The 11,720-nt window shown below is 42.3% G+C and overlaps 1 long non-coding RNA gene across 1 annotated transcript; it reads right to left on the bottom strand.

The window, feature by feature from the left end:
• Positions 1–2,930: 2,930 nt before the first annotated feature.
• LOC123935949 lies at positions 2,931–10,193 on the bottom strand. The gene is made up of 3 exons (XR_006817038.1): positions 10,163–10,193; positions 6,164–6,169; positions 2,931–2,943 (listed from the first exon to the last, which is right to left on the bottom strand). It is a non-coding gene; the product is annotated as an uncharacterized LOC123935949 (long non-coding RNA).
• Between the last annotated feature and the right edge of the window lie 1,527 nt (positions 10,194–11,720).

Raw genomic sequence — 11,720 nt, 5'->3', positions numbered from 1 at the left:
ACCCAACCTACAATAAGGGATAGGTCCTAGTGGCATGGCAGGCCTTATATCCTGACTCTGGGGCGAGCTACCCATGGGGCTGTGCTGAAAATGGGGTTCAGGCTAAGGATCACAATGGGCAATTGTGTCCAGAGCAACCTGCACAAGTGGGCATGGCCTCAAGGTTGACACAGTTTTCTTCCAATTCTGAGAATTTTACATAGCTCCAAAAGGCAAGAAAAGATTTCCTTCTGGGTGGCAGTAGGAGTTCGTTTTGTGGCTCAGGGTTCCCCAGTGTGGAGGGATTTGACGTGAGGCCTCTGGATATGGATGCCTGAAACTAACCTAGAGTTAGGATTAGGGCCTAGGGTCATGGCAGGTCCATTCTATTGGCTCGGGGGCCAGATGTCCCTGTGGCTGATGAAGAACAAGACTCAGGTTTATCAGACTGCACATTAATGTCCAGGGTTGAGTATGAAAGTAGGGTGGCATAGGAGCTGTGCACTTTTCCCCTGATCTAGGGGAAACCCTAGTTTGTGCAGCTCCATATCACATGGTTTCCTCCTGCAGGTCGTGGAGAGTCCTGTGGAATGGCTCCAGGGTCCCCAATCTGGAGGGCTTGCATTACAGGACTCAAGGGATGGAATTCTGAAAACCTAAGCTCAGTGTATGGTTAGGATGTAAGGCATGGATCCCCAAACTGAAGATGCTGAGGCAAGCTCCCAAGAATATGAAGTTAGGGTGAGTGTCAGGCATTCGCTCAGACCAGACTAGAATTTGGGTCCTAAGGCTGCCAAATGTGTGTGTGCCCTCCTGGGCCCATGGATGTTTCTTCTGCTCTGAGAGATTTGTATATTGAAAAATAATACGATTTCATTCATGGGGAGATGTGGAGTCCCATTTTATGGCATAGATGTCCCCGTATGGAGGGATTAGAGAGACGGCCTCTGAGTATGGATCACTGAAAACTGAACTGAGGGTTAGCATTAGGGACTAGGGCACGACAGGTCTGATCTTCTGAATCTGGGGCCAGGTATGCGGTTGGATGACTGGAGGTCAGGACTAAGGTTAAGGGACAGAATGTGTAGGATCATGTACCGTAAATGGGGGTGGCCATGTTGGCCATGCAGGTTTCTCCTAGTCTGGGGGTTTTGTGCACTTCCATTGAGCACAGTTCCCATTTGTAGTGTTGGTAGAGACCCCTGATTTTTTCCAGAGTTCTCTATCTGGGGGGCTTGTGGGCCAGGGTCCCAGGACAGAAATCTGAAAACCCAAGGTAGGGTTAGGGTTAGGGTCTAGTGAGTCACAAGCCCAATCTACAGATGCTGAGGCGAGCTCCTAGGGATCCAAGATTAAGGTGAAGGTCAGGAGGTCACTCAGACTGCAGTTTGTGTCCATGAGATCCACAGAATGTGGGGGTGGCCTCATGGGGCCACGGAGTTTGCTCCCACTCTGTGGTTTTTTTGCATTTCCAAATAGTTTGGTCTAAAACCGGTGGTAGGTGGTATTCTCTTGTAAGGATCAGGGGTCCACATACAGAGGATTTCAAGAGAAGGCCTCTGGGTATGGACGCCTGAAGAGCTATCCTTGGGTTAACATTAGGGAATAGGGGCATTTTAGGTCCGATCTGCTGACTCTGGGGCCAGCTCCATGTGCGGCTCACTGGAGGCTGGATCTCAGGCTGAGGGACAGAATTTGTATTAGGGCCCAAGTTCGGGTTCCAACCCAATTAGGGGTGGCCTAATTGGCCTGCAGGTTTCTCTTAATCTGGAGGATTTTGCAGCTCCTTTGAACACGGATTCCGTCTGTAGGATAGGCACAGTACCATGGTGCAATTCTGGAGTTCTCTATCTGGACGGCTTGTAGGCCAGCATTCTTGTGAGGTAAGTCTGACATCCTAAGCTAGGGGTAGAGTTTGGGCCTAGGGCATGACCGGCCCAATCTACAGATACCGAGGCAAGTTCCTTGGGATATCAGGTTAAGGTGAGTGTCAGGTTGATCAAGCTGGAGTTTGTGTTCATGCGATCCACCAAATGTGTGGGTGGTCTCAAGGGTCAATGGAGTTTTCTTCCACTCTGGGGCTTTTGTGCAGTTCCAAATAGTTGGTCTATTCTGGAGGATAAGTAGTGTCCTCTTTTTTGGTTCAGGGGTCCCCCAGATGGAGGGATTTGAGAGCAGGGCGCTGGATATTGATGCCTAAAAACCCAATATATCTTTAGGAGTAGGTCCTAGTGGTATGATAAGCCTGGCTCTGTGGTGATCTGCCCTTGGCACTGTGTTGAAAATGGCACTCAGGATAAAGATAATAACGGTGTTTTGTCTAGGTCACCCTGCAAAAGTGGGCGTGGTCTCAGGGCAACACTGGTGTCCTCCAACTCTTAGGGCTTTATACAGCTCCAGAAAGCAAAATTTCTTTCTGGGGAGCAGGAAGAGTTCAGTTTTGTGGCTCAAGGTTCCACCCTGTTTAGGGATTCGAGAGGAGACCTCTGGATATGGATGCCTGAATCCCCAACCTAGGGTTAGGATTAGGGCCGAGTTTAATGGCTCGTTCAATCTGCTGCCTCTGGGGTCAGCTGTTCCGGTGGCTGATTGGAGGACGGGTCTCAGGTTGTGTCAGATGGTGTATTAGTTTCAGGGTAGTATGTGAAAGTGGGCGAGGGGCTTCAGGGGCCATGTATGGTTCCCCTAATCTAGGTGTTTTGTGCCACTCCATAGGCACAGTTTCCATCGAGAGTCAGGGAGAGTCCAGTGATGTGGTTCTGGAGTCCCTGTAGTGCTTGCAGGACTTAAGGGATGGAATTCTGAAAAGCCAAGCTGAGTGTATGGTTAGGGTATAGGTCATGGATCTCCTATCTGCAGATACTGAGGTGACGTCCCTGAATTTGAAGTTAGGGGGAGTGTCAGACATTTGCTCAGACCAGACTAGGATTTCTTTCCACTATGGCAGCTGAATGTGTGTGTGGTCTCCTGGGTCCATGGAGGTTTCATCTATTCTGGGGGATTACAAATAGTATGGTTTCATTCTGGGGGAGAGGTGGAGTCCTGTTGTATGGCTCAGGAGTCCGCATATAGAGGGATTCAAGAGAAGAGATCTGGGTATGGATGACTGTAAACCCAATCTATGGTTAGCATTGTGGACTAGGGGCATGCCAGGTCCCATCTGCTGACTCTGGGTCAGCTATGTGTGTGGCTGCCTGGAGATCGTCGCTCAGGCTGAGGGAAAGAGTGTGTATTAGGGTCCAGGGTCGGGCTCCATAGATGGGCGTGGGCTCATTAGCCTACAGGTTTATCCTAATCCAGGCATTCTGTGCAGCTCCTTTGAGCATGGTTTCTGTAGGTTAGGCAGATTCCCACGGTGTGACTCCAGAGTTCTCTGTCTGGGTAGCTTGTGTTCCAGGACCCTTGGGATGGAATTCTGAAAACAAAGTGAGGATTAGGGTTAGGGCCTAGGGCATCGCAGGCCCAATATACAGATGCTGCAGTGAGCTCTGGATGATCTGAGGTTAAGGTGAGTGTCAGGAGGTCACTCAGCCTGGTGTTTGTAACCAGGGGATCGGCTGATGGGGGTGGCCTCATGGGGCCATGGAGTTTTCTCCAGTTCTGTGGTTTTTGCAGAGTTCTAAATAGGTTGACCTATACTGGGGATAGGTAGTGCCCTGTTTTATGGCTCATCTGTCCCCAGTATGGAGGGATTTCAGAGCAGGGATCCTGGTGTAATGGCCTGAAACCCAAACCTACATTTTAGGATAGGTCTTAGTGTCATGGCGACTCAGGTTGTGTCAGATTCCGTATTAGTGTCCAGGGTGGCATACAAAAGTGGTGTGGCATCGGGAACTGTGCATGTTTCCCCTAATCTAGGGCTTTTGTGCATCTCCACTGGACATTGTTTCCTTCTGGAGAGCAGGGAGACTCCTGGTGTGGCACAGGAGTCCCCAAATTGGAAGGCTTGTATTCCCTCACTCAAGGCATGGAATTCTGAAAACCCCAGGTAGGTTTATGGTTTGGATCTAGAGTATGGATCTCCACTCTGCAGATGCTGAGGCAAGCTCCCCAGAATATGATGTTAGGGGAATGTAAGGCATTCGCTCAGACCAGAGTAAAATTTGTGTCCACTAGGGTTGCTGAATGTTTGTGTGGCCTCCTGGGGCCATGGAGATTTCTCATGTTCTCGGGGTTTGTGCACCTCCAAATAGTATGATTTCATTCTAGCAGAGAGGTGGAGTCCTATTGTATGGCTCAGGATTCCCATATGGAGGGATTTTGTAGAAGAGCTCTGGGTGTGGATGCGTGTACACCCATACTAGGGTTAGCATTAAGGACTAGGGGCATGGCAGTTACTATTGCTGACACTGTGGCCATCTACGTGGGTGGATGACTGGAGGTCCAAGCTCACTAATACACATAATGTGTATTATACACATAATGTGTATTAGTATCTCGAATCAGGTTCAGAAAATGGAAGTGGCCTCATTGGTCATGCAGGTTTCTACTAATCGGGGCGGGGGGGGGGGTGTTGTGCAGCTCCACTGAGCATGGTTTTCCTTCTTGGGTTTAGGCAGAGTCCCATGGTGTTGCTCTGGAGGTCTCTATCTGGAGTGCTTGTGGGCAAGGACTCTTGGGACAGAAGTCTGAAAACCCAAGTGAGCATTATGTGGCCTAGGGCATGGCTGGCCCAGTCTACAGTAGTTAGGTGAACTCGCTGGGATCTGAGGTTTAGGCGAGTGCCAGGAGGTCACTCAAGCTGGAGTTTGTGTCCATGCAATCTAACAAATGTGGGGTTGGCCTCAAGGGTCCATGTCATTTTCTCCCGCTCTGGGATTTTTGCGCAGTTACAAATAATTTGGCTGTTATGGGGGATATATGGTGTCCTGCATTATGGCTCAGGAGTCCCCCATACAGAGGGACTTGAGTGCAGCATTCCAGTATGGATACCTGAAAACACAAGGTATGTTAAATGTTAGGTCCTAGAGGCATGGCAGGCCTTATACCCTAGCTCTGCAGTGATCTTCACTTGGTGCTGTGTTGAAAATGAGGCTCAGGCTAAGCATCACAATGGTGTTTGTTTTCAGGGTATCTGCAAAATTGGCTGTGCCCTAAGGAGCCATGAGATTTTCTTCTGGCTCTGGGGGCTTTACATGGCTCCAAAAGCAAGTTTTCCTTCTGCAGAGCAGAAGGAGTTCTGTTTTGTGGCTGTGGGATCCCCTGTGTAGGGAATTCCAGAGGAGGGCTCTGGCTATGGATGCCTGAAGCCCCAACCTGTGGTTTGAGGTAATTAGTGGGAGTTTGTTTCATATATGAGATAGCGATAGTGTGGTTGTAGATGAACTGAGTGTGAACAGTATGAATGTTTCAAGAGTTATTGTAATGTAGATTTTGAGGTTTAATATTATTAGTGTAGGGTTATATGCTGTTACAGCAATCATTCATCCTATGTGGGCAATTGATGAGTATGCTAGGATTTTCATAGCTGTGTTTGGTTAAGACCTCCCCAGCCTCCTGCTAGAACAGATATAATAGCAATGGCTACTAATAAGTTTGGATTTATAGATGGAGAGATTTGGTATAACGGATAAGGGGGTGATTTTTTTTCAGGTTAGTAGAATTATTCCTGATGACAGTGGGATTCCTTGGGTTACTTCAGGTACTCAGAAGTGGAAGGGTGATAGTCCTAATTTTATTGTCAGAGCTATTGTTACTATGTTTGATGTGGTTGGGTTGGGGTATTTAGTATTGTTCATTATCCTATCAATAGTAGGTTAATAATAATACCTAATATTAAGAGTATAGATGCAGTGGCTTGGGTAAAGAAATATTTTGTTGATGCTTCTTTGGCTCCAGGATTGAATTTTTTTATGAAAATGGGGATAATAGCTAGTATATTTTGAATCCAATTCAGTCTGTCAGTCAGTGAGGGCTTATTAATACAATAATGTTTCCTGACATGACAGTTGATATAATGATAGGAAGGATGGGGGGTTTAATTAGTATGGGAAGGGGATAAACCAAAATTTTCGGGGTATGAGCCCAATAGCTTATTTGGCTGACCTTACTGTAGAATTTGGTGTGAGTTGTGTAGAACAAATATTTTTGAGTTCTTAAGATTAGATTCAATTCCTATAATTCTAGAAATAAGAGGACTCGAAACACTATAATTTACTCTATCACAGTAACTTTTTTGTCAGACATATTTCTTATGTGTGGGGAGGAATACTTGCTGTTATAATGGGTAAGGCTACATGTCATATGCATAGGACTAGTGTCAGGGGGAGAAAGTTTTTTCATAATTAACATATGAGTTGATTAAACAGAATCGTGAATAGGATGCTCGAATTCATAGGAAGGAAGTTGTTAGTAGAAGTCTTTTTATAGTAAAATTGATGGAGTATAGTTCTGATAAGTATGGTGTGTGGAATGCACCAAAAAATACAGGATAGTTGTAAGGATATTCATTATAATAATGTTGGCATATTCAGCTAGGAAAAATAGGGCGAATGTTCCGGCTGCGTATTTGACATTGAATCTGGAGACTGATTGTGATTCTTCTTCTGTTAGGTCAAATGGGGCGCGGTTGGTTTCTGCTAGGGTTGAGATAAATCGTATTATAGATAGGTGTCATGGGGGAGGATTAGTCATAGGTGTTCTCGTGTAGTAATAATTGTGGATAGGATAAAAGAGTCATTTATTAATAGTACTGTAGGAGGATAATAGCTAGTGTGACTTCATAAGAAATTGTTTGGGCTACAGCTCGAAGGGCCCCAATTAGGGCATATTTTGAGTTTGAGGCTCATCTGGACCATAAAATAGAGTAAACAGCTAGGCTCAAAATTGCTTGTATGAATAGGATTCCTAGGTTTACACTGATGAGAGGTAATGTATTGATAATGGGATTCATATGGTTAGGGCTAGTGTTAGGGTTAGGATTGGGGTTATTACAAATATAGTGATAAATGATATTAGTGGTTGTAAAGGTTCTTTAATGAATAGTTTTATGGCATCTGCAATTGGTTGCAAGAGGCCATAGGATCCTATGATGTTTGGGCCTTTATAGAGTTGTATATACCCTAGGATTTTTCGTTCCACTAATGTTAGAAAGGCTACAGCAAGTAGGATAGGTACAATTAGTGAAATGATATTAATTATAAACAATGTTAGGAAGGAGATTTGAACCTCTGAGAATAAAAGTTTGAGTTTTACGCAATTACTGGGCTCTGCCACCCTAACAGGCCCTATCTCTAGGGCTATGAAATAAAGGTGGACTATTTAGATCAAGATTATATCCTCTATTACTCCTAAGGTATTTCGATAGAATAGACCTTACTTCTCTTGTCCTTTCATACTGGGAGAAGTTGTTGTAATAGATAGAAACTGACCTGAATTTCTCTGGCTGGAACTCAGATCAGTAGGACTTTAATTGTTGAACGAACAAACCTTTAATAGCTGCTGCACCATTGGGATGTCCTGATCCAACATCGAGGCCGTAAACCCTATTGTTGATATGGACTCTCAAATATGACTGTGCTATTATCCCTAGAGTAACTTGTTTCACTGATCAAATGTGTTGGTTCAATATATGATACTATATTTTGACTGGTTTGTCTATATTTGTATCACTTGGAAGTTATTTTATTCTCTGAGGTCACCCCAAACTAAATTATTAATTCATTAATAATATTGTGTTATGCCTAATTGGTGATTAAATAGACTTATTATAGACTAGTTAATTGAAGCTCCATAGGATCTTCTCTTCTTATTAGTTTATTGCTGCCTCTTCATGGGAAGGTCAATTTCACTGATTGGAAGAGAGACAGTTAAACCCACGTGTGGCCATTCATACAAGTCCTTATTTCGAAAACAAATGATTATGCTACCTTTGCATGGTCAGGATACCACGGCTGTTTAACTAGTGTCACTGGGCAGGCAGTGCCCAGGCATGCTGGAGGTGATGTTTTTGGTAAACAAGCAGGGTTTGTGTTTTACAAGTTCCTTTTACTTCTTTTAATTTTTCCTTGTCGCATACCTGTGTTGGGCTAACAATTGATTTGATAAGTACTTTATTAGTAGTTTATTTTTATCATGTTGTTAACTATCAGTGGATATTCATTGACTGTTATAAGCTTATGCAAGGAGAAACGTTTCTTGTTACTCATACTAGCATTATTGTTTCTGTTATTAAATAGATTAGCCCAGTAGTACGTTAGGGGTTGGTTTAAGATTTTTGAAATTAAGAGGGTTGGGTTGTTGACCTTGAACGCTTTCTTAATTGGTGGCTGCTCTTAGGTCTACTATGGCTTTATTTAACTTTACGCTCTAAGTAAGAGAGCAAATTTTTTTATTTTTTAAATTTTTATTCTAAAAAGCTGTACCTTTTTGGATTATATTTTAAATTTACATTATAATTTTGTGGTTTGTTGGGTAAATTTAAAGTTGAAGTGAGATTCTATTCTGGGCAACCAGCTATCACCAGGCCTGTTAGGCTTTTCACCTCTACCTTTATATCTTCTCACCATTTTCCAACCCTGTGGTTTGTTCATAGGTAGCTCGTCTGGTTTGGGGTGAGTTAGCTTAAGATCACTTTGCTAAATTATTCTAGCTAGCTCATTATGAAAAAGGTATAGTGTGTGATCTATGCTGTTTATTACTTTAAACTCTCTTTCATCATTCCCTTAGGGTACTATCTCTATAGCTCCAAGTAAAATTTCTATCTACTATACTATAATGATGTAATAGAATGCTTTGATTGGAGGCTTATTGTAGTAGTTGAGTTAGTGGTTGGTTGGGCTAGTTTTGGTTCAGTGTGGTCATTGGTGTATTACATCTTCTGGGTGTAAGCCAGATGCTTTAATTAAGCTACACTTGATTTATCCAAGCACACTTTTCCAGTATGCTTACCTTGTTATGACTTATCTCCTCTTGCATGGGTTTAGTCTGTGTTATGTAGTGTTTGGGTGTATTGCTTGAGGAGCATGATGGGCAGTGTGTGCATGCTTCATGGCCCTATTCAATTAAGCTCTCTATTCTTAATTTACTACTAAAACCCCCTTTAGTTTTTAGTTTTCATAAAAAAAATTTCGTGAGCATACTCTTGATTAGAAAATTCAGCCCATTTCTTCCCACTTCATGGGTTACACTTTGACCTAACTTTTTAATGTATAATTATTATGCTTACTTTTCTTCCTTTTGAGGGTTTGCTGAAGATAGCAATATATATATTGATTTAGCTAGAAGTGGTGAGGTTTATTGGGGTTTATCGATTACAGAACAGGTTCCTCTAGAGGGATGTCAAGCACTGCCAAGTCCTTTGAGTTTTAAGCTGTTGATAGTAGTTCACTGGCAGATAATTTTGTTGTACAAATTATTTATATTTAGGGCTGAGCGCAGTCAGGTATCTAATCCCAGTTTGGGTATCAGCTATCGTGTGGTCAGAAATAATAGTCACTTTCATGGTATATTTTATGTTAACAGTAGCTTTTTACGACCTGGTTAAATTTTAACATTAGTGTGATGTAGTACTTAGCATGTTTTATGTTGTAGGCCTATTAATTTGGGTTAATCATATGATCGTGGTTGCTGGCATGATATTTACCAACTCTTAATGTTGGCATGACTTAGTCAAACCTTTGTTCATATCTTAATTTTTGTCACTGCTGTATTCCATGGGGGTATGTTTGAGCAAGGTGTTAGGAACTACTTATTTAGTGTGTTTCATACCTGCTCCTTTTAATCAGTTTAGGGATTTAGAGGGCCTTTTCACTGGGATGTGGAAATTTGCATGTGTAATTCTGTTAATAATCAATAGGAAGGCTAGGACCAAACCTTTATGTTTATGGAGACTTATGACTCTTCTAGGCATTTTTGGTGCCTTGCTTTATTTAGTTAATGTATTTAGGCATGGTAATTTAATTATTAGTATTAAATGTAAGTTGATAGGGGGTATTAGAGGTGGGGTATTACATCTATAGACAGCTTTCTTGAATAGAGTATTCTGGGTAAATTAGGATGGATATTAATATATGGAGTATCAGTATAAGTGGCTTCTTATATACGTCGCATGTGCTTAGTTCTGTTTTGGGGTTTGGCAAGACAATTTTAAGTGTTTGTATACTTTTGATGTTACAGTGGGTCAAGGGGGTTTGACTTAGCTAGTTTCTATCTGTTGAATACATGTAAGTGTGTAAGTGTGTACGTGTGTATGTCCTGTAACCATTGACTGAATTGCACCTTATCATTCTGCAATGCGGATAAATGATGATGATTAAGCCCAGCTGCAAGTTATTTGAATACGACGAGGCCTTTACAGCCAGCCATAGCTGAGTGATACCAGTCCCCCCCAAAAAAAATTTGAAAAAATACCAAATGCATGACACCACAGTTATGTGTGATCATGGGTTAATTAGTCATTAGTCCATCGAGATGTCCCATTTGAAGTGTTAGTAGGATTGGATTGAGGACTATCATGGCCCTGAAATAAGAACCAGACGCCAGTATAGTTTCATTGTAGAAACTCCACATTTGATGGGCCTGGAGCTAGAAGAGGTATACATCGCACAAGGATTGATGGTTTCTTGAGGCCTGGTGATCAACCTCATGGTCTTGGTGAGGTGCACGAATGTAAAATCAATCATAGTATGTACATGCTTATACACATGGGGCAAACCATTAATGCATGATATACACACGGGTGGGGAAAAATACATACTGGGGAAGAACAGTAGGTCTTTATATATATGAATTGAAATAATGGGATGAGGAAATCAGGGAGTAGTTTACTTAGAATGTCAGCTTTGGCTGCTGTTGGTGGCGCTATGAGTTCTTCCTTGAATCTGAGGGAGATGGAGTTCTCCATTTTTGGTTTACAAGACCAAGGTAATTAAAAAGACTTAAATTAAAAATTAATTTAAATTTTAATTTAAGAATTAAATTAGAATTAAAAAGACTCTTCATTTTAATAAATTCTTCTCAATAATGCTGGTAGTTGTTATTAGAATTAGGAGGATTGTGGAGTAAAGGATAGAGGCTAATTGACCAATGGTGATGAAGGGGTTTTCTACTGGTTGACCACCAATTCATGTTAAGGTACGGAGATCAGCTACTAGTAATCAAAATAGGCATTGGCTTAGTGGACGAAATATCATACCTTGTTGTTTTGAAGTATGTGGCACTGGAATAATGGCTAGGACTAGAGTGTAGAAGACTAGGTCTAGTAGTCCTCCTAGTTTATTAAGAATGGATAGTAGGATTGCACATGTGAATATGAAATATCATTTGGTTTTGATATGGGGTGGTGTGTTAAGTGGGTTGGCAGGGATGTAGTTGTCAGGGTTCCCTAGTAGGTCAGGTAAGAATAGTACTAGTATCATGAGTGTTAGGATTAGGAATAGAGCACCTAGGATGTCTAAAAATGTGTAGTATGGGTGAAATGGAATTTTGTCTGAATCAGATGGGATTCCAGAAGGATTATTGGATCCTTTTTCATGAAAAAATAGTAGATGAATTGCTGCTAGTGATGAATGGTAGGATAAAGTTGAAGGCAAAGGATCATGTTAAGGTGGCTTTGTCTACTGAAAAACCTCCTCGGATTCACTCTACGAGGGTGGTTCCAATGTATGGGATGGCGGATAGTCAGTTGGTAATTACGGTTGTGCCTCAAAAGGACAGTTGTCCTCATGGTAAAATGTAACCTATGAATGCTGTTGCTATAACTGCAAATAGTAGGATAATGCTGATGTTCCATGTTTTGGGGG

Source organism: Meles meles, chromosome Y (assembly GCF_922984935.1).
Source record: "Meles meles chromosome Y, mMelMel3.1 paternal haplotype, whole genome shotgun sequence".
Classification (NCBI taxonomy): Eukaryota; Metazoa; Chordata; class Mammalia; order Carnivora; family Mustelidae; genus Meles; species Meles meles.
The sequence above is the reverse complement of the archived record's forward strand: the minus strand, read 5'-3'. Positions and strand labels throughout refer to the sequence as shown.